Source organism: Camelus ferus, chromosome 10, assembly GCF_009834535.1.
Source record: "Camelus ferus isolate YT-003-E chromosome 10, BCGSAC_Cfer_1.0, whole genome shotgun sequence".
In the NCBI taxonomy this organism is placed as follows: domain Eukaryota; kingdom Metazoa; phylum Chordata; class Mammalia; order Artiodactyla; family Camelidae; genus Camelus; species Camelus ferus.
Genome location: NC_045705.1, coordinates 50,749,963 through 50,773,539, shown reverse-complemented (window position 1 = coordinate 50,773,539; position 23,577 = coordinate 50,749,963). Strand labels below are relative to the sequence as shown.

Below are 23,577 nucleotides of genomic sequence, written 5' to 3'. Positions count from 1 at the left end.
CCCCTCACACACCCGGGTCATTCTTCAACACAGAGCAGATGGATTTAATAAGAAGAGCTAATGAGCTTCAGGCGGGGCCGGCTGCACAGGAGGGGCTGGAGTCCAGGCCCAGCAGGCCCTGCTGACAGGGAGGGAAAAGGGCTGCAGAGCTGTGCAGCTAAGCGGCTGCAGGGGGGCCTGCTGAGGGCCTGGTCTGGGGTCCAGGGCTGCCAGACAAAGGCAGCTGCCAACTTGGAAACCGGAGGAGGGCACGGCTGGCACTCAGTCCTCCAGCCCATGTGCCGGCCCTGCTCGGCTGGAGAAATGGGGGACAGAGGGAGGGAAGTGGTCTGTCCATCCTGAGGTCCATAAGAGGGAGGCCACTGTGGCCAGGCCACGATCACAGCAGGGCTGCTTCGGCTCCAGACCTGCTGTCGGCTCAGGCCCAGGACTGGCAGCTTCAGAGGGAAAGAGGGCTGGAGAGGCGGGAGACACGACAGCCCCTCCCGGTGCCAGCGCCGGCGGGCTGCACACCCCGAGCTGCCTCGTGCTCCCACTGCAGGCAGCAGGGAGGGATTACGTTCCTGGAAACCGAGGCTCAGAGAGGCCAAGGGGTCACTCAAGATAGTACAGCTAGTTTGGGGCAGGGGTTTCTCTCCACCACCGGCCCTTGGCTGAAAGGGCTCCAGGTGTGGCCGTCAGAGACACAAGGATGAGAAAGCCTCTCCTGAGGCAGGTGTTCTGGGGCCTCAGAGCAAACCTTCTGGGAGGACCTCAGGGAGGGAGGACCCGGGCAAGCTCCATCCTGAAAGCAAGTGTGGAGCCAGACCCAGTGAGGCCTGGCTGGGCAGGCCCCCGCCTAAGGGGCCCCAGCTGTCCCCACCTCCGCTCTGTGAGCTGAGGCCCCAGTGCTACTGAATATGGACAGGAGACTGTAAATGGGGTCTCCAGGGACCCCTGGGGCCAGACCATGGGTGTAGGCCTGGGGGTCAGCAGGGAGGCTCTGGCCAGGCAGCCTAGGGAACAAATCTCTGTCCCTGGGAAGTGGCTGGTGTCCCTTGGCCAGCACTGCAGGCCTGAGAAGATGGGCATTTGGTTCAGGGCAGCTGCAGCCTTGGCCTCTGCACAGGATTGTTATAACCTCAGCCTGGCACTGCCCCCTAGCCTGGCACACCTCAGAGCACAGGTCATGCTCTGCTCATCAAGCAAGGCTCGCCCGGCCAGGAAGACCATCGATCCCTCCAGACACCATCGGTCCCACTGGACACCACCTGCCCCTCTGAGGATGACAAGGGGCCAACCTGGAGACGTGGGACAAGTCACCCCCAAGTGCCAGGCTCTGTGCTCACCAAGGGCTCCAGAATGAACCAGGGCTGGCACCCAGAATAACTGAAAAGTAATTTAAACCTCTACTGTAACTTCTCAAAAAGTATCAAAGTATAACTGAACAGGACCCTATGGGGCCTTCCTGGGACAGATACACCCACCCCCAACCCCACCCCGTGTTTCCTGCCTCTTGTTTGCAGAAAAGCTTTAGCCTCCTAGGCATTCCCCGAGTTCCAAAGAAAAAATCTAATCAGAGAAGTGAGAAAATGCAGAGCCGAAGGAAAATAGAAAGTGGTCAAGCAAGACAAAATAATAATAGTTTAGCTATTAAACAAGTAAAGGACCTTTAGTTCCTCTGAAGGGCCATAGCTCTTATTCTGAGGCATAGCCTTGAGCTGTTTTGCAAATATGGAAATCCCCACCAAGTGGAAGAAGTTAACTGTATGCTGACCATAAGCACGAAGACCCCAGGTCTGTTGTAACCAGAAGGTTGATGATGTTGGCTCCTGATTACTTCACCACCAACCAATCAGAAAAATGTCTACGAGCTAATCATGCACCAGGCGACCCTCTCCCTCACCCTGCATTCAGAAGCCTTCCCTCAGAGCCACGGGGGAGTTAGGGGCTTGTGAGCATTAGCCACCCATTCTCCCTGCAGTGAACACTGCACTTTCCTTCACCTCAACCCGCTGTCAGTAGATTGGCGTTACTGCGCGCTGGTGAGCAGATTCAAGTTTGGTTTGGTAACAAAAGAAGAGCATCTTGCCCAACACCCTGCAAAATGACCAAAAATTGCTCTTCCCTGTGTCTCCCCAGAGTCCCACTCCATCCCAGCCCAGCTGCCCCTCCCGCAGCTCTGCCCTCGGCTTCCATCACCATGGCAGGTACAGCAGCTCAGTAAGCAGAGTCTGCCCTCCTGAAAGGAGTGGATCTTGTCCCTGTCCCAAGCCAGCAACCCTGAAAAGTCAGGGTGCCACCATCGCCATTTTTATCGGCAAGAAAACTGAGTCTCGGGGGCTGAGCTGGGGCCAGGCACTCAGTCTGTTTGCCCACAGAGTCCATAATGGCCTGAAAAGCCCACGGGGCTGTAAGTAAAGCACTCAGCCACCACACCTTCCTGGACACAGACAATTCAGCCAGTTCAGCCGGAAGCATCCTGGCATTTCTTCCAAAATAGAACAGCCAGAGCACGGGTGGGAGGGAGGGAGGGGCGGAGGGCCCACAGGCATCAAGTCCTTTCTCTGAACCCAGTCAGGTTTAGAAGCAGTGGGATGCAGACAGGAGTATGAGAAAGCCCTTGCCCTCAAGGAATTTATCATTCAATTGAAAAAAAAAAAAAAAAAAGGGTGAGGGCAGCCCAGCAGAAAAGGAGGTGAAGAGAATGACCAGACAACTTATAGACAGAGAAACTGTCTCTTCACTCAGAAAAGATGTTCAACCTGACCAATATCAAGAAAACGAGCTTAAAAGAGCAGGATACCGTGTTTTCACTTAGAAGAGACACAAAAAGTTTGATACTATCTGCAGTAGGCAGAATACCAGCCCCGCTCCAAAATGTCGATACCCCCTCCTTCCTGGAAGCTGTGGACGTGCCATGTTACACGGCAGGGGACAGTAGAGTCACAGGTGGGATTAAGGGTGCTAATCAGCTGACCTGATTTAAGGAGAGACGCCTGGATTATCCAGGGGAACCCAGTGTAATCATAAGGGGCTTCACAGACGGAAAGGAGTAGCAGAGTCAGCGTCAGAACGACGACACTTACCCCTCCGCACCACCCTCCCACCCTAGTCATCCAGACTTCTCTGGCTTTGAAAATGCAAGGGCCATGGGCCAAGAATCAGTATCTCTCCCAGAGCTTCCAGAAGAAGCACAGCCCTGCCAACACTTTGATTTCAATCCAGTGAGACTCCTGTTGGACTTTTGACTTAAAGAGCTGTAAGATAATACATTTGCATTGTTTTGATAAGTGCTGGAGAGGGTGTGGAGAAAAGGGAACCCTCCTACGCTGTTGGTGGGAATGTAATTTGGTGCAGCCGTTAGGGAAAACAGTATGGAGATTCCTTAAAAAACTAAAAACAGAGCTACTGTATGACCCAGCAATCCCACTCCTGGGCATATATCCAGAGGGAACTCTAATTCAAAAAGATACATGCACCCCAATGTTCACTGCAGCACTATATATAATAGCCAAGACATGGAAACAACCTAAATGTCCATTGACAGATGACTGGATAAAGAAGTTGTGGTATATTTGCACAATGGATTACTACTCAGCCATAAAAAAGAATAAAATAATGCCATTTGCAGCAACATGTATGGACCTGGAGATCATCATTCTAAGTGAAGTAAGCCAGAAAGAGAAAGAAAAATACCATATGATATCACTCATAGTGGAATCTAAAACACACACACACACACACACACACACACATGCACACATGAACTGACATACAAAACAGAAACAGACTCAGACATAGAAAACAAACTTATGGTTACCTGGGGAGAAAAGGAGTGAGAAGGGATAAGCTGGGTGTTTGAGATTTGCAGATACTAACTACTATATATACAATAGATAAACAAGTTTATACTGTACAGCACAGGGAACTATACTTAATATCTTGTAGTAACCTATAATGAAAAAGAATATGAAAAGGAATATGTGTACATATATGTATGATTGAAACATTATGCTGGACACCAGAAATGGACACAACATTGTAAACTGACTATACTTCAATTAAAAAAAAAAAAGGTAGAGAGAGAGTAGCATTCTCAGACAAAATCAAGACACTTAATAAACTTTGAATTTCAGATAAAAATTTTCAGAATGCTTTCTGCTTAATTTTTCATTGTGTTTAAACCACTAAATATGCAGTAATTTGTTACAGCAACAATAGGAAACCAGTATAATTACCCAGTGTTGGTAGGGACTTGAGGAGCATTACCAGATGGTAAGTTGGGGAAATTTAAATCGAGGTACATGTTCTTTGCAGGCAATTGATCAACATCTATCCAAAATGTAAATGCATAGAGCCTTTGGCCCAGTGATTCCCGTTCCAGGTGGCGATCCTCAGAAACACTTGTCCATACATGCAAATTGCCAAGTACAGGGATGTTTTAGGCTACATTGGTATAATATTTGTAATCCACAAATAGTGGAAATGTCCAATAAGAGGGAGCTGATTAAATTATTGTACAATCATTTCATGGGAAAATAGCACCAGGGAGACACGGAAAAGAATGAGGTAGTTCTTTGCATCATGATGTTTACAATCCACCAGTAAGTAAAATAAGCGAGTGGAAGAAGACTGTAGTCCCACTTCTGTAAAGCAGAACTACGCGTGCGACACGTGCCTGGGCCCAGCACAGCGCCTGGCACATAGGGGCACCAACGGAGCTGTGTTGACTGGGTGAAACCCCTTGTACGTTACTAGTGCTGGTGCAGGGCTAACAAATGATTTTGTTGTTATGAGCAATGATTTGGGAACCAAAGCAAGAAAATACGCACGTTCCATTATTTTGGCTTCTCATTCCCCAAGAATTCTGTATACCTGAGACTTTTCACTACACACCTCCTCTTCCAGATCTTTAAATACGAAGGTACATGCTAAGACCCCCTGCCATGCACAGTTTTCCACGAAGACAAGAGCACGTCCATCCTCAGGAATATCTCCCTTCCCCTCAGCTGACCCCTGCGCAGAACAAAGCATTCCCTGCGAAGCCACCATGAAGCAATTTTTTTTTTTCTAGATATGGAAAAATTTTCAGCATGGAACCTTGCCAAACAGTTTTAAAAACTCCAAATACACTAACGCGATGGTTTCCTTTCCCAGCACGTTTCTGCTTCCTGCAGGAGCTCTGGCAGGTTAGCTCAGCATGACTGCCCCCCAAGAAAGCCTCGTGCTTCTGTGCTAACTGTCTGCCAGCTCGCGTGCTGTGGACGCGCATTCCCAGCACATCCCCAGATGGGCTCTGAGAGCTGTGATCATACCAGAAACCCAGCAACTCCAAAGCGTGAAGAAACCCTAGAGGCCAAACAAAAGAGCATGAACTGAATCCTGGTCTGGCCACCTCGTGGCTGTGACCTCTCTCACGGGGCTGCGGTGCTGAGTCCGCGTTCTGAACAGTGGCCAGAGCAACAGAGCGCGGGGCATCCCACCTCTGTCCAGTGCCCCATTTCCCCGGGAAGCCCCCTGCCAGGGGCCTGCTGTCAGCAGAAAGGCAAGTCTAAACAACAGGGGCTCATGTCTCCAGCAACAACTCTCCATCTCTACCCCTGCCAGCACTTGGGGCTTTCACATCTAGTCCTGACCTGTCTCCATCCAGAGAGTGTCACCAACAGTGGGCAGCTGCCCGGACGCCCATAGGAGTGAAGTCCCTGGGCAGGGTGACCTCTCACAGTATGAAGACCAGGCTCTCCATACGGTAAGGCTGTTAGTTTGGGGCCTTTCTCGAGGACCCCTCAGTAGTAGGGGACAGGGTCCCTCCTTTCCTGGTGTTAGAGACCTACGAACAGGTCAGGTCCTCTCACCTTAACCTGAAATGAATGGGTGGGTAGGGAGGACATGGTGCCCCCTGAGCAGAGCCTGGCCTGGAGTTGAGAAATGCCGGATTTTATTCTTTTCAATAATTCCAGCTTCTCTCACCTGTGCTCAACAGATATGTTCACATTTGGGCAGAGGTTTTAAAGGAGCCTCAGCACCCAGCTGGACACAGGAGGGCCGAGGAGGTGAGCTCTGCGGTGAGAGGCCTGGGAGCGGGGAGAGAGGCTTGGCTGCATCCCCATCTAAAGGGCCGTGGAGGTCCTGGGTTCAAGGTACCTCTCCGACCACTGGGATGGAAGGAGGGACACCCCTGAGGTGAAATTAAAGATGCGGAATGTTGGGGTCACCTGAACACCGCAGAGCAGGTGGGGTGAGGTGCTGGGATGAGATGGCAAGCTGGGCGTCCCCCGGGCAGAGCCTTCCACAGCCCCGCTCCCCGGCGTCCGGACACCCAGCCCCAGCCAGGCGGGGCCACTGCAGCCACCACTCAGCACCAGTCCTCTCGAATGCCCCCATCACAGGCCTTATTGTCCACTTCACAGATGTGGAAACAGATTTAAGTGAAAGATCTGCCCCGAGTCGCTCGGGGGAGAGGTGGAGTCATGAGTCCACGCCAGTGGGTCTGACCCTAAAGATAACATCTCCCGGCTCCTCCTCGGAAGATAGCATTTCTCTCTCTCTTCAGTGCTAACCGGTCTCCTGTCCCTCAGCCCCAGCTTAGCAGAGCCCGCCTGGGAATAGGGCCCCGGGCCCCACACATCCCTGGAGACAGCAGGCAGGAACTCAAGGCCAAGGCCATTGCCTGCGGGCGTCTGGGCCTCAAATGTCACTTACTGCCGAGGCTTCTCCAATCCTGGCCACTCCCTGTCTGTCCTGCTCCTCCCTCCCATCCTGGCGGGGAAGGCTGACAATCAGCCTAGAGGCGCCTGTCAGGGCTGAAGCCATTCAGAAGATCGGGTCTTTGTTGTTCTGAGGACGTGCTATATTTAGAACATCACTCTGCTCAGATGTGGGTGGGGAGGTGGGGCTGGCGGGGACCACGCTGGAGACCTGGCAAGATGCTGGGCCTGGAAATGGCCTTGGTGCTTCGACACAATCATGAAATAGTGGAAAACGGCAAAGGAGCCATGCTACGTCTTTGATTTTCCATTTCAGAGTTTATCAGAGGTAGCAAAGGAAGGGGGAGAAAACGACACCGGAACTGGCAAGGCTTTCCACGGCTTCTGCGTGGGCGAGGGGGGCTCGGCTTCTCGGTGGCCCTTCTGTGGCCACACCGCGCTTCCCACACTGGCTGGGGCATGCCACCCACAGTCCCCGGGAACCCATTCTTGTACTGTGAGGCCCAAAGGAGGAGGCCACCGCCTGGGCCCTGCCGGGGCCTGGGCTGTCCACAGCCTCCTCTCCAGCCCAGGGCTCTGAGAACATCTTCAGGGGGACAAGCCAGGGACATGAAACAGAGGCCCAAGGGCCCTCCGCCTGCCGGCCCGCAGAGCGGTGCACACTGCAGGCGGGGGAGAGGGCACCGACGGTGTGCCGGCCCCTGCTCGGGCTTTCCTCTGCCCTCTCTGACCCTCACGGCCGCCGGGAGGTCAGCCGCTGACTTCACATCCCCTAGGGTGTGCCTGGCGCAGAGCTGCCATTCAGTAAAAGAATAAAGAACGAACGAATAGACGGACAGATGAACCATTGATCAATCTCCATTTTGCAGATAAGGAAACTGAGGCTCAGAACCCAAAGTCACCAGTGGAGCTGGAAGTGCTAAGAGGTAAACCCAAGTCCATCAGACCCCCAGGCCGAGGCGCCCTCCTGCCACTGCACTCTGCTGCCTCCAACTGCCCAGGTACGGGTTGAATTACACTCCCCACACCCACCCCCAATTCATAAGTTAAAGCCCCAATCCCTCATATCTCACCATATTTAGAAACAGGGTCATGCAAGTGTAAGTGACCAGGATGGGCCCTATCCAGTGTGCCTGGCACCCCAGAGAGCGGGCAGACTGGGTGCAGCACAGAGAAGTGGGAGTCAGGAGGCCTCTGGAGGAGGCTGGGAGCTGCCAGCTCTGCCTCCAAGGGAGGGTAGGGTCCCCGGGCTAGGCCTCTGGTGTAGGTACCCGGAGGGCAGGAGAGGAACTGAGGGAGAGTGGCAGGCGGCCTCCCCTCCCTTCTACAGGGTTTCCAAGTCACTTTCCCCATTCCATTCCTCGGAGTCCTGTTTTGAACTTAAGATCAGGCCAATTGCAGAAGCCTGTGAGACTCATGCACGTATGTCTTGAACACAGCAGGGCGCCCCCAGCCTCTCCTAGACGCTGCCCTGGAAACTGCGCCAGCTCAGGGCAGGCGGAGGCCACAAACCTCACCCAGCATTCTGGCCTGACCCATGATGCACAGATCACCCTATGGAAAACCCCGGCCGGAGCCAGGAGCTGACGCCAGCTGTCATTCTCCTAAAGCCCAACGCCTGCAAAGGCCTGGGGCTTGGGGTCTGCTCCCGCCAGTCTTCCCTCCCCAGACACACAGGCCACAGAAGGAAAATGCACCCAGCCGCACTCAGCACACCAGATGTAGAGAACAGCCCTTCCAGGCCCTCAGCACCCAGACCTCTCAGGAAGTCCTGGAGTTCTCCTCTGCTTCCGCCCCAGACCCAGGGCCCTCTGGGGAGACCTTCACACGCTCAGGTCTTCAGGATGGAGAGGGGGTGCCCCGGACGACAGCCTGTTCCACTGCCAGGCCAGAGACTGCCAGCCCCACACTCATGGAACTTCCCAGCACATTCTTTCAGCCTGAGTGATATTTCTTCTGGAAAATTATACCCATATTTAACTCCAAAGGAAACTTCCTCCTGGGCCCGAATTGTCTCTGACCAATTGAGTGCTGTCACCGACCTGGGTTAGAAGCAGTGGAGGGAGCCCTCTCCATCCTTTCCCCATCCATGTTTCCCAGGCTTTGGGTCTGTGGGGCCCCCACCCTCATTCCGACAGCAGATCGTGGGGTGGAGTGGAGCCATGGGGCCTCCCCTGGGTCTGACCTTCATCAAACACAGGACACAGCGCTCCATCCGCAGAAGGTACCTGCCATTCAAGTCATCAGGAGCCTAATCATAATTGCTGAAAAGCGGCTCCAGCAGAGGGCCCTGGTGACGGATGAGGCTGGACTATTTCAATCAATGCCAAATCACAGGAGACAGGTGGCCCTCCAGGCCCGGGGAACAGCTAGACTGCATCTGTGCTAGTGGCATAATAGCATGGTGTGACAAGGGAGGAGGTGGAAAAAAACAGGCGTGTCCCCCGTGACCTGAGGGAAGGGGGCCTGGGGTTCCGTCACCAGGGAACTCTCTGCTCTGCCTGCACCAGGCAGCTCCTGGAGCCAGGCACTGCTCCCAACAGTATCGCCCTCCCCTGCCTGGAATTCTCTCTCACCCAGCAACCCTCAGACAAGCAACCTGGCTCCCCAGGACCCTGACACCAGATAGGGGGTGTCCTGACTCCAGATGGGGCCCCAACATTCCTGCCACTAGAAAGAGATGCTCCTCACCCCTGCAAACTCATAACCTACACATCAGTGAAGTCTGAGTTCAGTCAGCAAGAGGGCCAAGCGTGTCCAGGGTCTGGCTCTGCGGGGCTCGGGGTCCTGGACTCTAGCAAATTTACCCAGGTTGTGAGGCCCTCACCCTGAGGACACTACCTTGTAGCTCACCATCCTTCCACCTTCCCTGTCAACCGTTTGCTGAGTCCAATCTCCACACGGCACAGAGGGCCCTTTGTGGTCAGTTCCCAACCTGTTTTCCAGTCCAACTTCCTGACCCCTCCCTCAAAGCCCAGTTCTGGTCCCTGCTTCTAGAATGCCCTCATATCCCGCTCAGCCATCTCATCTTTAAGGAGCCTTCTTAATGACTTCCCTGACTGTCCCCAGTGGGCAAAGAGGGTTTGTCTCCTTGGTACCCCTGGCCTTCAGTATCCATCCCAGTGAACACCGAGTGAGGAGAGGAATACATTCGGACTCCAAAGATCACAGGCATTTATAAGAATGACCTAGACTCACAGTGGGAAAATTAAGGTACAGGTTGGGGGGCTTTGAGTGTCTGTAATTGCTTTTCCCTCTGAGGGGACACCGTCCAGCAGCAGCCAAGGTGATCAGTGGCTGGTTGGTCATAGGTGTCTCAAGGTGGGACCTGCCTCAATTCCCAAAGCCCCCTGAGACCTTTCCTTGAGTCACTGGCCTCTTCTGACCAGAGCAGTTAAAGCATCTTTGGATTGTTTCTAGAGATAGGAAGTGAGAGGGACTGAAAGGACAGTCCCTCAACCATCCCATCCACCCTAGGAGAGCACTTAGCTCACTTGGTGATGCTGCGTGACTTTCAAGGCTGGGTCATGAGAGGCAACGCGGCTTTGGCTTGGTCTCTCCCTCTTCAGACGCTCACCCTCCAAACCAAGGCTCCAGTCTGGGATGAAGCCCAGGCTCCACGGAGAGGCTGCAACACCAGCGAGCAGCCAGAAGCATGAGTGTGAAAAGCCTCTGGATGACTCCAGCCTCAGCCACTGAGTCATCCGGCTTCAAGTCGGAGCTCTCAGATCTTGGAGCAGAGGCGAACCATCCCACTGTACCTTGTCCAAATCCTTCGCCCTAATCCAGGAGCATAACAATGTGTGTTTTACATCACTGAGGTTGGGATAATGGACAGCCAGTGCACAGTGCATCCCAAACTTGCCCTTGGCCTTGCCAGTCTTTCCACCTGGCACCTTGAAGGTGGTGATTTTGTGGCTCCGTGGGCATGGGGTGCCTACATGGGCTCACTCCCCTGCCCGCAGGCCAACAGGAAGCATGGTGGACTGTGTCCTCAGCAATCTTGGGCAGTCATTCAGAGCGAGGAGGCCAGTCCACAAGCCTCTGCTCAGTGTTCTGCTCAGTGGCTGATTTCATGAATTCTCTCGCCTCCACTTTGACTCTCTCTGGCTTTGGCCAGGCTGTGACCTCCTTGGTCTTCTTGGCTGCTCTCCAGGCCAGACAGGTTAGATGTCATTTTCCTTGGCTGGACATCTCCCCTCCCTGTTCAGGAGTCTGGCAGAGCTAGGAGTCCAGTGAATCCAAGTGGGTTTTCATAAAACAGCAATCCTTGTTGATGGTGAGCCTAGAGTCAGCTGCTGCCGGTGCCTCTTGTGGTCCTGGCTGGTCTCCGAGGTGGAGCACCCCCTCAGTCCCCAGCTTGACGCCCTGGTGCTGGGAGGCAAGTCCATGGGGAGGGTCTTTACAATTTCTCTTTAACAAAGACATTCTGAGCAATGAATGGTGGCGTCAGAAGCAATGCCTGGGGCGTGATGGCGGGTCCTCCAGGGTTGTGCTGTGTCTGAGGAGACAGGAGCACTCCTTGACTCCACTGAGTCAGGGGCCTGGAAGCAGACACAGGAAGAGCTGCCTTCGGGGAACTGTGACCAGCCCTCCTTCAGGGGAGGGGACGGCCTACCCAGGGAGAGGGATCTGGGTGTCGTGGAAGGTCTCTGAGGAGCCGGCTCCAGGAAGTCATGACAGGGGTGTCTACAGGAAGGAGTGTCTTGGTTCTTGTTTCCACAAGCTTCTCAGCACTTGGTCCATAGGGAAGCCTCTGCTTCACCCCTCCTGGCCTCTCATCCACAAACTTAGCCGCGTCGGGCAAATCTTCGTCACCTTCCTCTTCCTCCTTTCCTGGTTCAGGGATGGAGGAGCCGTGTGACTCACATCTCACAGATGTTCTGCATCCTCTCACCTCGAGTCCTACCAGGGCTTCGTCCCTGTTTGTGACACCTGCAACCAGCATCAGAGGTCCCCTCAGTGCTGGCATCTGCCCCAGAAAAATGATGTTCAGCCATGAAGGGCAGCAGAGCCGCTGCCATGGAGAGGTGTCCTGGGCCTTTATGCTTCTGTGACCAGTGGAAGCCAGGGCCAGGGCCAGTCACAAGCCAGGGTGATGCTTCCACATGACTGCGGTGGGCAGGGTCCCGTCAGGGCCTGTGGGGGCCACAGATTCGTGTCCCCACCCTCAGACAACTCCTCACACAGACCCTACTGAATTCACCTTACTTTCGAACAAAGCAACTACAAGGGTTAAACCTAATCGCAGTCACACCCTTGGGCTGCACCTGGCTAAGCCTGGTGCGAGCTGTGTGACTCAGGGGAAGAGCAGTGCTGGGGATGAAGCAGGGACAGAATAGGTTTCAGGGAGAGGGGTACCAGTGTCTGCCTCGGTTTTCCAGTAATTACGCTAAGCAGGTTCTGACAGTGTTTTTATTGCTGTTACATTTTGATTCTGTTTAAGACCCTCCCTCTGCCACTGGGGAGGGATGGAGTTTCTCCGTATTTACTCGTGGTCTCTTCTAACTCTTTGCACGTGAGTCAGTGAGCTGACTCGGCCTAACCTAACCCCTTCACTTTGTTTTTCCTTTGCCTTGAGAAGAAAGTCCTGAGTGTGTCCCATCCCTTCACACTCTTGGCCCTTGGAGAGGATGCCTGTACTCGATCCGGTATCTCAGAGGAGAGCTCTCTGAGGCTCCACCCCGAGGCACCTGTGCTGGAGGGAACTCGAGGGGCTGAAGAGGGCTCACCTTTCTCTTCTCTGTCCATCCTGGGGGCTCAGGGCTGAGTTTTGGGTGGGGCGGGTGAAGACTTCTCTGGGGAAGAACAGACTCCGGGGTGTGTGTGACTCTTCCCAACACACCAAAACCCTCCAGCGGGGTGTCCTGTCTGCATCTTCAAGCTGAGCCACTGGTGAAACCATCCTCAGGGGAGAGAGGCCAGGAGACACTTCAGGAGGGAGCTCAGGCTGCCGAGCCCCAGCCAGGGACTCAGGTCCCCCAGAGGAAGATTAGCACCCGCCAGGGGCTCCGAGCCGCGGGAGTCTGCAGACGTCCCACTTGGCCCACCCAGGGTCAGATGGCAGGTCTGGGACCACCTGCACACTCCTACTTGGAGACGGACCCTAACCCTGCATTTCCAAGAGCCTCCGTGGAGCAGGTGATCAGGATTTGTTCAAACTTCAGTTTCCTGCAAATGAGTCTGCACAGTCCTTAGGATCCAAACCACCTGCAGGGAGGCTGGTGGTACTCGGGGCCTGGGGGTCAGGTCCCGCCAACAATGGGGTGGGTGGGAGGCGTCTGCTCCAGGAAATGCAACAGACAGAGCTCGTTCAACAGCCTCCCCCTTGCCGGGGAGGCCACATCTAAATCTGAACGACAGTGTGGGCACTGGCCACCAGCCTTTTCTTAAAACAGGGGTCTTAATCTTTTTCACACCATGAGCTTCTATGGCAGCTTAATGAAGGCTGCAGACCCCTTCTGAGACCCCTTCCTGGAATAATGCATTAGGTAAGCAAAGGAAAACACACAGATTACAAAGGACAATGACTGCACTGAAATACAGTGATCAAAATGTGTTGAGATACAGGGTTTTATGGGCTTCCTTACCAACACTCTTGAGCAGTAAAATCTACCGGCCAGTCTGACAATGACCTTAACTTCTAAGTAGCGTAAACGCTGTTTGAAGTCATCAGCAACAGAGGCCAGAAGGCACGAAAACACCCGCGGCGGCTGTCGGAACGAGGGCAATGCCAGTGAGCCTGTGGCTGGTCGCCTGCTTTCAAGGTTGAAGCAAATGCCACCGTGATTTAAAAGTTGGTGAAAATAAAGGTGTGTTTCCTTCCCCAAGAGTTCTCTCCAGGTGACACTAATGTAGATCCAAGGTTAAGGACCACTGCTTTAGTGTCTCCCATCCAGCACCCTCTCTGAAAAATAAGAATTCCTTCAACTTCCTTTAAAAAAAATAGAAAAAGAAAATGGAAAGCCATAGGAAACAAAAACAGAGTTGTTTCCCTCCATGAAGAAAAAAAGTCACGTCCCCAGTGGACTGCCAGGCCCCTGGGTGGGGAAGCGGCTGGGCACGCACCCTGAGCTCCAGTGGGCTTCCAAACCCCTGGGTCCTGGCCTCCTTCCTGTCATCAGCAATTAAGCCTTCCCTCCTCCAACCCTCCCCACAAAGTTCACCACAGTGAGGACTTAAAAAGGGGCTTGTGGAATTATTAAACCTTCCAGGCTGAACGATTTGTGCTAATGAGCTTGGAAGAAGCCTTAGTATGTTTTGGTTATGGAAAACGACATACTCTGGCCTCATTTTGCTCACAAGTGGCCATGTCTTATTTGGCTTCACCTTCGTGGCATGGCAGGGGACTCAAAACTTCAGCTCCGAGGAGGCCGTGGGCCGGAATCTAGGGAGGGGGGTCTGAGCACACCCAGGTTTCCTGCCCAGACACCCATCATCACAGTGACCCCAGTGCTGCCTGCCAAGGCACCTGTGCCAAGGGATCCACCCCACCACCAGGTCCAGCTCTCCAAGCTGAGACCCAGGCCACCAGCTACAAAAAGGACCCACCAGCCCAACAGTGAGCCCCAGGTCCAATTCCTTCTCAATTCTCCTTGCTGGGTAAGTCATTTAACATCACCGAGCCACAGTGTCCTCATCTGTAAAATGGGAATTATGTTGCTTGGAAGATTAAGGGTGGTAAGTGTATCCACACATCACAGCATGGACCAGACATTCAATTACCACTAGTGACCTCTCATCTGCCCCTTTTGTGAAGCAGTGAACAGAGGAGGAAGGCTAGGCTTTGCAGTAAGACAGACCTGTTTCCAAATCCTAACTTACAAGCTTTCCAACCTTGGCAAGTCACTCTATGCTTCCTTCTCTTTAAGTGGGGCTGTACCCGTTTTAGGTGGGTTTGGTAAGAGCTAAGGAAAACAGCTTCTATGAAGTGGTCCACATTACCTGGCACATAGTAGGTGCTCAATGAATATTCGTTCTCTTTCCTTTCTTTCACCCTCCAAATCCTAGCGAAGCTGTCAGGGGGAGGGGAACAGGACTGCCAAGGCGGGCCCAGGTGTGACTACTGGCCTTTGACTTGGCCTTTCTGCTGCAGGGTGTGTGTTCTCTCCGCGGAAAGAGGTCCCTGCAGACCTCATGGGGGAAAACAGGGCCTCAAAGCAATGGGAAAAGCAAAAGGCTGCTGGGTGGGGGCACCTGTGCCTCTGGGGCTGACTTAGGGATGGAGTCTGCTGGCCCCAGCCCACCTCGAGCCACCGGGGACCCACTGGCCTGGGGAGCAGGCCTCCTCCATCTGCGAGCCAAGATGTTTTTCCACCCTGACTGCAGCTCACCAGGCAGTGGGCTCTCCCTGCCTTTTGTACCTGCTTCCTCTCCCTGGAGGCCATGGATTATGAGACTGTGGAAAATTTGGGCTGTTTCCCTGTGGCTGTATTTTCCACATCACATCATTGAAATGTGTCAGTGGCTAAACTTCAGATACGGGCGCCTGCCACCCACTTAAAATGCCCCTCCCTCCTCGGTGGTTTGGAACAGTCCCCTTCAGGGGCACAGGTCTCATATGACCAGTGGCAGGAGCAAAAGAAAGAGAGTGAGAGATTCCACAGCTCCCTAACCCTAACAGCCTCCCCTGGTGACCCCAAGGGGCTCCACCATCCCTGGGAGGGAAAGATCCTTGTGTTTATTGCTACCCAGTGGTCTTTTGGTGATTTTGTTTTTTCATTTTGAGCATTTTTGATGGGGGGAGGGGGAGTGTTCAATGACTCAATATAAATGACAGGAGTATAGCCAGGTGGCAGAAGGTTCAAAACCACCCAAAATTATGGCTGCAAACTTCCATGACTACTTCTATCAGAAATATATCTTTTTCTTGAAAAGGGAAAAATTTATATCTGGTTTCAGAGGAATATGAACCATTCAACCACCTACCATGACTTTGGGAATTTAACTGAATTTAACTTCTCCAAACTCCAGTGTCCTCATCTGTAAAATAATATCTACTTCTCAGTATTATAAAGATTACAAAATAAAGCACATAAAAACACCTGGTATAGAGCCCAGCAAACAGTAGGTATTCAATAATTAGATGAACGAATGAAGACAAGAAAAACACAGAGAGGACCATTCTTTCAAGCAAATAAAACTCATCTCTGTACTGGCAGCTCTTTGCTGAATCTAATCTTCAGGGACTTCTGCTTATATTTATAGTCCCCAGTTTATTCCTTGGTCAATAGTTTTATCCATTCAACGTATCCATTAAACTACTAAGCACCTACCTCATGTCGATACAGAGGTAAACACGACAAAGCCCCTGCCTTCCCAGGGCTCACGGTCTTACAGACACTTCTGCTACCACTTCACCAACTTCTGGTGTTGCCCCCTAGATCTGAGAAGCCTCATCCCACCCCACGCGTGGTCACCGTCTTCTCAGCATCAGACAGACCACCTGCCCAGTTACCAATCTTACAAGGTGTCACAAAAACGGTGGCACCACCGCCCTGCTTCCTAAACAGGAAACTCCAAGTCCACAGTGTATTAAAAACCCAACTGAACTGGATATAAGGTCCCAACTTCAACAGCTGCATGATTTGGAGAAAATTATGTGCCCCTCATCTCTGTTTTTCCATCTGTACAATGAGAGGTTTGGTCTAGAGTAGGAACAATAAATGGATTTCAAATACAGTGCTTTCCCAGGTGATAATCAGTGGTTGCTTGAAGGGCTGTGTTATCTCAAGTTCTGAAGCTCTATCTGGGCTCATTAGGAAACAACAATTGATTAGTGATGTCTGTCACGAGCACAGTGGTGGGGACAGCGGTAGTGTATGTGCCCCATGCTTTAAACCCTGGTCTACAGGAGCTCAAAGGACCCTGTGAATCCTGCCATTTATAATTCTGTGACTCGGTGAAGTCTTGCTTTACTTTATCTTTGGCACAAGACCATCTTTCCAGACAACAGCTTTTACATCTGTTTGGTCTAGGACCTTATACCCAGTATAACCTGAGAAACTTTCTCAGTTACTGGGTTTCAAGGGACAGCAACCTTACAACAAAATAAACACATGTACTAATTTATCCCACTCATATTCAGTAAACTGCTGCTTCCTGCCCCAGAGGCCAAGGAAATTAGGTCAGAAAGGAGAATTTACATGTACCGAGCATCTATTAAGTGACAGATACTGTCAATACATTGTCTCTTACTTTGGGCAGTCACTAAATCCTCCTTTCATGGGGCAGGAACCAGTGCTCAGAGCCGTTGGGGGAAGTTGCCCAAGAAGCAGGGATTCCAACTCATAACACTTCAGACTCCAAACCCCACTACTCTGTGCTCCCATAAAATGAACCCAAATGCCTTGTTTATTCTTTCTCTTCCAGGAGGTAGAGGTGAAAAATGAAATGGACAGCACGTCCAGACAGAGCGATGAGATCTGGACAAACATTTAGATGACTCAATCCCCATCCATCATTTTTTTCTACAGTCTGCTGGGGATGGGACCAAGAGTAGATGTTCCTGCCTATTTGGGAGACCAGCTCAGCTGATCAGATTTGGGGCATGACTGAGGGCATTAGATACATTTCTCTGCATCCCGACCCCCCATCCCGACCCAGGTCCCTTGCACTGGCTCTGCCCCTAACCCCAGAGGAGGGGAGGGCATGACCAAAGCACTGTCCTTTGACCCTGTTCCCAGGAAGCCCTCCTGACCACTGGTGGGGATTTAAAGAACTGCTGCCACCACCACAAAGCCCTCTCCCTGAGGCTGTAGCCCAGCTGAGCCCCTAGGAGTCTGCGGAGCCCTGACAGGGACGTGGAAGCTCCCTGACGACACTGGGATTCTCTGTGAGACATGGGGGATCTCATAAAGGAAGGTGCGGAGGGGGTGGTGATTTCTAACTATCAGGAAAATCACCTCTTTGGATCCTGGAGATGAACATCTAAGACGCAGCCAGAGCTTGCCTACAGCCAGCCTGGGGGCAGTTCCCAGCATGCTGGCCTGAGGCCAGGGCGTGAGTTACTACTTAGTGGCGTCAGTTACACCACAGAGACACCCTCTGAGGCTGTGGCTGCCGTAATGGAGAGGCAACCACGGGGACCTGTGTTGGGAAGGCACTGCCTGGACCCAGGGCAGCAGAGCCCAGGGATTTTTTCTGGGGGGGAGGGGGGGGTAATCAGGCTTACTTATTTATTTATTTATAATTACTATTTTTTATGGTGTACTGGGGATTGAACCCAGGACCCTGTGCATCTAGGCTTGCATTTTACCAATGAGCTATACCCTCCCACCTGAGTCCGGGGATTTTTGTACAGCCCTTCAGCTCAAATTGGACCCTGAGTTCCCCAGTGCCTACAGTCATGGATGCCAAGGGGTAATATAACATCCCACCTTGTGCTCCACTGGTGGGCGTGTACAATGGTGCAGCTGCTGTAGGAAACAGTATGGCAGTGCCTCAAAAAAATCAAAATAGAATTACTATGTAATCCAAAAATTCCAGCCTGTATATACCCAAAAGAACTGAGATCAGGGACTCAAAGAGAGATTTGTACACTCGCATTCATCGCAATATTATTCACAACAGCCAAGAGGTGAAGGCAACCCAAGTGTTCACTGACAGATGGGTGCAAACAAAATGTAGTTTCCACAAACCATACTGTTCAGCCTGAAAAAGGAAGGAAATTCTGACACATGCTACAACGTGAGTGAGCCTTGAGAACATTATGCTAAGTGAAATAAGAGGACAAATACTGTATGATTCCATTCATACGAAGTATCGAGAACAGTCAAATTCATAGAGACACAAAACAGAAGACTGGTTGCCAGGGACCAAAGGGAGGGAAAAACAGGGGTTACTGTTTAATGGGCACAGCGTTTCAGTTCTGCAAGATGAAAAGAGTTCTGGAGACTGGCTGCACAACAGTGTGAATGTACTTACTACTGAACTATATGCTTAAAAATGGTTGGGATGGCAAATTTTATGTATATATATTTCAACACAATTTTTAAAAATGTTCCTTTAAGAGCATGGGTTTTAGAGATTTGGTAATCGACAACACCTAGGCAATTTGCTTTGCTTCTTTTTCTTGGTACAGGCTCTGCCACCTAGCTCTGCTGTTGAACTTCTCTGAGCCTTGGTTACTTCATCTATAAAATGGGATCAACAGCGTATGTGACTTAAATGGTTGTCATGTGGATTATATGAAGGGAAGCTGGTGAGATCCTAGTCCTGGCACACAGCAAGGGCCCCATAAATGGCAGCTCTTAACGTTCGCCATTGGCTATTACTAGCATTGTCACCATGGTCATTTGTTATCACTGAGCACTCAGTCATATCACAGCACTGACGAGCTGGTCTGAACTGTTGCAGGATTTACTCTGAGAAGGAGAAATAGGTGGCTTTGGAGAGAGGATGGGTAATCTGGTCACTTTCCGAGTCAGTGACCAAATGAGGGAGCATTGTGGTCCTCAATGTTATTTTAAAAATAAAACAAAATGGACTCACGAGCCCTGGGAGTTTCTCAGAACTACGCCAAAGGTCCAGAAAGGGCAGAGACACAGGCTGAAAAGGCCCCCAGGCTGGTCTGGAAGGATCTCCAGGCCCTAGCAGCAGTGGACAGCCACCCACCTGCACAGGGAGCTCTTCAGCCCCTGACGTGCTTGGGCAACCCAGAAACCACGGAAATGGCTTGTTCTGCAGCCGTCAGCCTAATGAAATTTCAAGTTCAATCACTGTCATTTATCTGGCCTGCCTACTGGCACCGAGCAGAAGAGGTGTGTTCCATTTCTAAGTAAAAGTTTCCAGATTCCAAGCCCCAAAGCCAGGCTTTTTGCAGGGCACAGAGGATTCAGCCTAGAGTTTCAGCAGGAATAAGCAAAACCCCGTCCCCACCGTCTCTGCCACCCAAACCACGTCTTCCCAGCTGTGTCCTCTGGGATGGCAGAGAGCCTTGATGCGCTATACACACAGCATTTCAGACGCAGGGTATGTTCCTAAGTCAGTGTGTATTTCCAGCTCCTTGGCAGGGCTCTCGGAGCCCTTCCTGATCTGATTCCTGCCTCTCCCCAGCCTCATCTGCTGCTCCCCCAAGCACACCTCCAGCCCTGGCGCTCTCAACTACGTGGTGCTCCTCAAACATGTTATTAGCTTCACATGCCTCCTTGACTTTGAACAAAGAATGCTTCTGCAAGGAATGCCCTTCCTCCCCACAACTAGAATTCCTAGACACCATTCAAAACACAGCTCAACCGCCACCTATTCTAGGAAGCCCGCCAAGAAGTCTAAAGGGTCCAAGACCTTATTTGCAAGGTGACAAGTGAGCCTTCCACAGTTTCCTGGATGCCAGCAGAGACCTGAGACTCCCGGGTCAGAGACAGCACCAAAGCAGCACGAGCCTCATGTCTGTGACAGTTCCCCCTCGCCCCCAAGTCCCAGGGGACAACGTGGAGGGACCTAGGTGGATGCTGTGTATGCATCACAGCTGAGGACTGTCAAGCACCCAAATGTTGTATAATGGGCTGCAAATGAACCTGCCTTCTGCCAGGCAGGAAGTGTTATCTCTGTTTTCCAAGGCTGCTTGCTGTACAAATATCCTTGGAAAGATAGTCTGGAACAAAAGGGCAATTAATGTCTCTGCTTACAAAACAAGCAGAAACTCCAGAGAGCAAGAAGGATCGACAAAATCTTCCCTGGCTGCCTGATCTGGGAAGCCACACAAGGCTCCCACCATGCCCTGTCCACCTCTGCCTTAGGAAATATGAATCCACGTTGTAATGACCTGTTTACTTTTTTGTTCCACTGCTAGCCTGGGTCCTCTCTGCTGTTCGGGACCGTCTTTTACATTTATCTGCCAGACACACATTACATGCTCAATATGCAAATAAATGGAAATGGATGAGCTGAATAATTAAAATTGGGAATTTTGACAGCCATGGTTTGGGGGTAATCAAATAATCATAACAACAAAGGGATGACGTTGACTCACTGCTGCTTCTTGTGTTCAAGGTGCTGTATGGTGGTTTTTATCTGGATTGCTTCATTTTATTCTCATGAAACGCTCTATGGAAGGAAGGTACTTTGATGAATCCACTCTACATGTGGGGAAACTGAGGCTTAGAGCATTTAGGGATTTAATCAGTCACATGGCTAACAGCAACACAGCTGCACTCTGAACTGGGTCTGCCTGCACCCGAGCCATAGCCGCCCACTTAAATGCCCCTCCTCTCCAAGGGCATCGAAGCTTGGGTTTGGGGTGTTGGCGGAAGTAGCCAGAGAAGGAAGGAGGGAGTACCTGTTTGTGATGACAGGGGTGGGTGGCGGCAGTGGCCTGCACGTCACCATCACCTACTCCCTGATGTGACTCACAGCCCATCAGCCACCTCCACGGACATGAACACTCAGACAGTTCCCACTGGAACTTCACACCTTCCTAATCTGTCCCACACTGAGCCAGATGGTGTTTGGTTTCGGGAACAGCCTGGAATGCAAAACTGACCTTTCTCTCTGAAAAAGAGAGGAAAGGATGAGATTTATTTGTGAAGCACCCTATGTTTGCTACAACTTACAATTCTCAAACAGCCATGCCCCCTGATCTTACTAATAATCAAAGAAATAGAAACAAAAAGAAGACACAGGTGATCACCCCTACCCACTGTAGGTGAGGGAGGATTGGTGAAATTATCCCAGAAACTGCTGCTAAGAGCAAAATTAGTACAACCTCCTGGAGGAAAATTTGGCAACATCTCTCAAAATCTTGGATATGGACACCCTTTGACAGAGCAATTTGATTTCCAGGTTTTACATGATGAAAACACTTGCAATATTGCTCAAAAGTATAGATAGATATCTATAGCAAAATTGTAAATAATTCATAATATCTTTTTAAAACATTCAAAACACACAGAAATCTGTAAAGGAAAGGTCTGCAAAATTCAATTCCTCCAGAGATATCTACTAGTAATGATTTTTTTTTTTTTTTTACATTTTGCCAAGCTCTTCTATGCATACTTTTTTTCTAAAAATGAGGTATTTTTATATAGTGTATAAAGCATATAAAGTATACCTCATATACTTTATATAGTAAATACATGGCTCTGCAATTGCTTTTTCTTCACTTTACATTTTATTGAAGATGTCCTTTTATACTAACTTATATGAAACTCGTTTATCAAACTTCACAGTGTTTTGATTTTGCTTGTGGAATCATGTATATTTAATGAATTCCTTCTTGAAGGATATTGAGGTTGAAGATAGTACAATTTAATGTAGCCAGGTCACAGTTCAAAAAGAAATGCTTACTCCTTAAAAACCGCTTACCCACATCAACTGTATTTATTTGAGGAATGCTTATCCACTTCTCAGAATGATCCAGAGCTTCTCCATTTTCCCTGTAACTTTTTCCGACTGGACTAAGGTATGAGACTTGGCCAGAAACTACAAAGTCAATGCACATATACATCTAGAAACACAAAAGTACCCACATGTCTGGTTATAGGCTGTGGAATCACACAGTCACACAAGACTGTCATCACTCTTAGATCTATAAGCTGGTTTCTATAGAAACCAGTATACGTCCTGCCATCCCAGGCCCATCCTGTAACCTGTCAGCACATGACCACCCCCTGTGCTTCTTGTCATTCATTAGGCCCCACTTTCCCTCTGTATCCCCAGCACAAGACCAGACACGCAGGACTCGAGAGGACAAGACGCCCAGGGTGAGTCAAGCTCGAGGCTCAGGCTCAGAGCACAGAGCTTCCGGCAGAGCGCATTACTCAGAGGGCGAGGCAGGGCTCTGGAGAACTTAGCCCAAGGCCACAAACAGTGGGAAGAGGCCCCTGGAGTCCTGAAACACATCCTCAGCTTCCAGGAAAATTCCATTCTTTTTGCAGTAGGTTGCTGGGAACCAGGGGAGAAGCCAATCAGAAGTCAGTGTTAATTACTTTTCAATAATAATGAGCCTTACACAAAGAGCTTTTATAAACTGCGCCTTACTAGACTCTCACTCAGTTTTGTGAGCTGAATCACAGAGCTTGTAAGGGTCAGGGCAGGTCTGAACCCAGGTGGGCCTCACACCTTGTTCAGACTTCCTCCTGCCCCCAGACAGACAGGGAAGGGCTGCATTTCCTGGGATTTGGCCCCCTCACCATCACCCCCTTCACACACACACACACCCCCAGCAGGACTCTCCAGGAGGCTGGGCCTTTGGACCCGTGTCCTCCCTTCGTGCATTTCTGCCAAAATAAACCCAATGACTCATGAGCTTTGTGCCCTCTGCAATTCCGTGAGATTGATAAGGGTGGCTCCAGCCTCAGAAATCAGAGCAGAGGGAGCAGACAAAGCTTACTCTGTGCTGAGTGAACCAGCTGGGGGCAGAGGAGACCCTGAGGCCTACAGGGGAAGAGGGCATCAACCCGCTTCCTCTGCCCACACTCCTGCTGGGCCTCTTCGGGCTCTGAAGTGACAGGATGCTGACTGTTCAATGGGATACAAAGAAGTAAATCCTCAAGTTCAGCCAGCACAGTTTGCCATCCCACTTCCCCCAGACTTCAACGCAAATAACAGCCAAAGCGTCCTCCCATCAGAGAAGACACTGGGCTCACACTGGTGGAGAATTCCACCGCCACTGTCCGCAGTGCACTGTCTGCTCTGACCATTCTCCTGGACAAGGGAATCACGGGTCACTCAGATCACTGCCATCTTGAATCTGGGAGTGAAATCTGTCTGCCTGTGCCCTCAGAAGTAGATGCTGCCTTGAGTGGTACCTTGGAGTTGGTTACATGTGATCAAATCTATAGGTTCAAGTAAGGTACGTTCAGCTGGGAAAGCAAACAGACCTGCTGTTTTAGATCCTATTCTAAAGTGAAAACAGAGAAGACAACAAACGCACAACACGCTAAGCTCG

The 23,577-nt window shown here is 51.1% G+C and overlaps 1 protein-coding gene across 1 annotated transcript in view; it reads right to left on the bottom strand.

Moving 5' to 3' along the window:
- DKK3 (dickkopf WNT signaling pathway inhibitor 3) overlaps positions 1-23,577 on the bottom strand; it is a 41,452-nt gene that overhangs the window by 5,075 nt on the left and 12,800 nt on the right. The window lies entirely within an intron of this gene.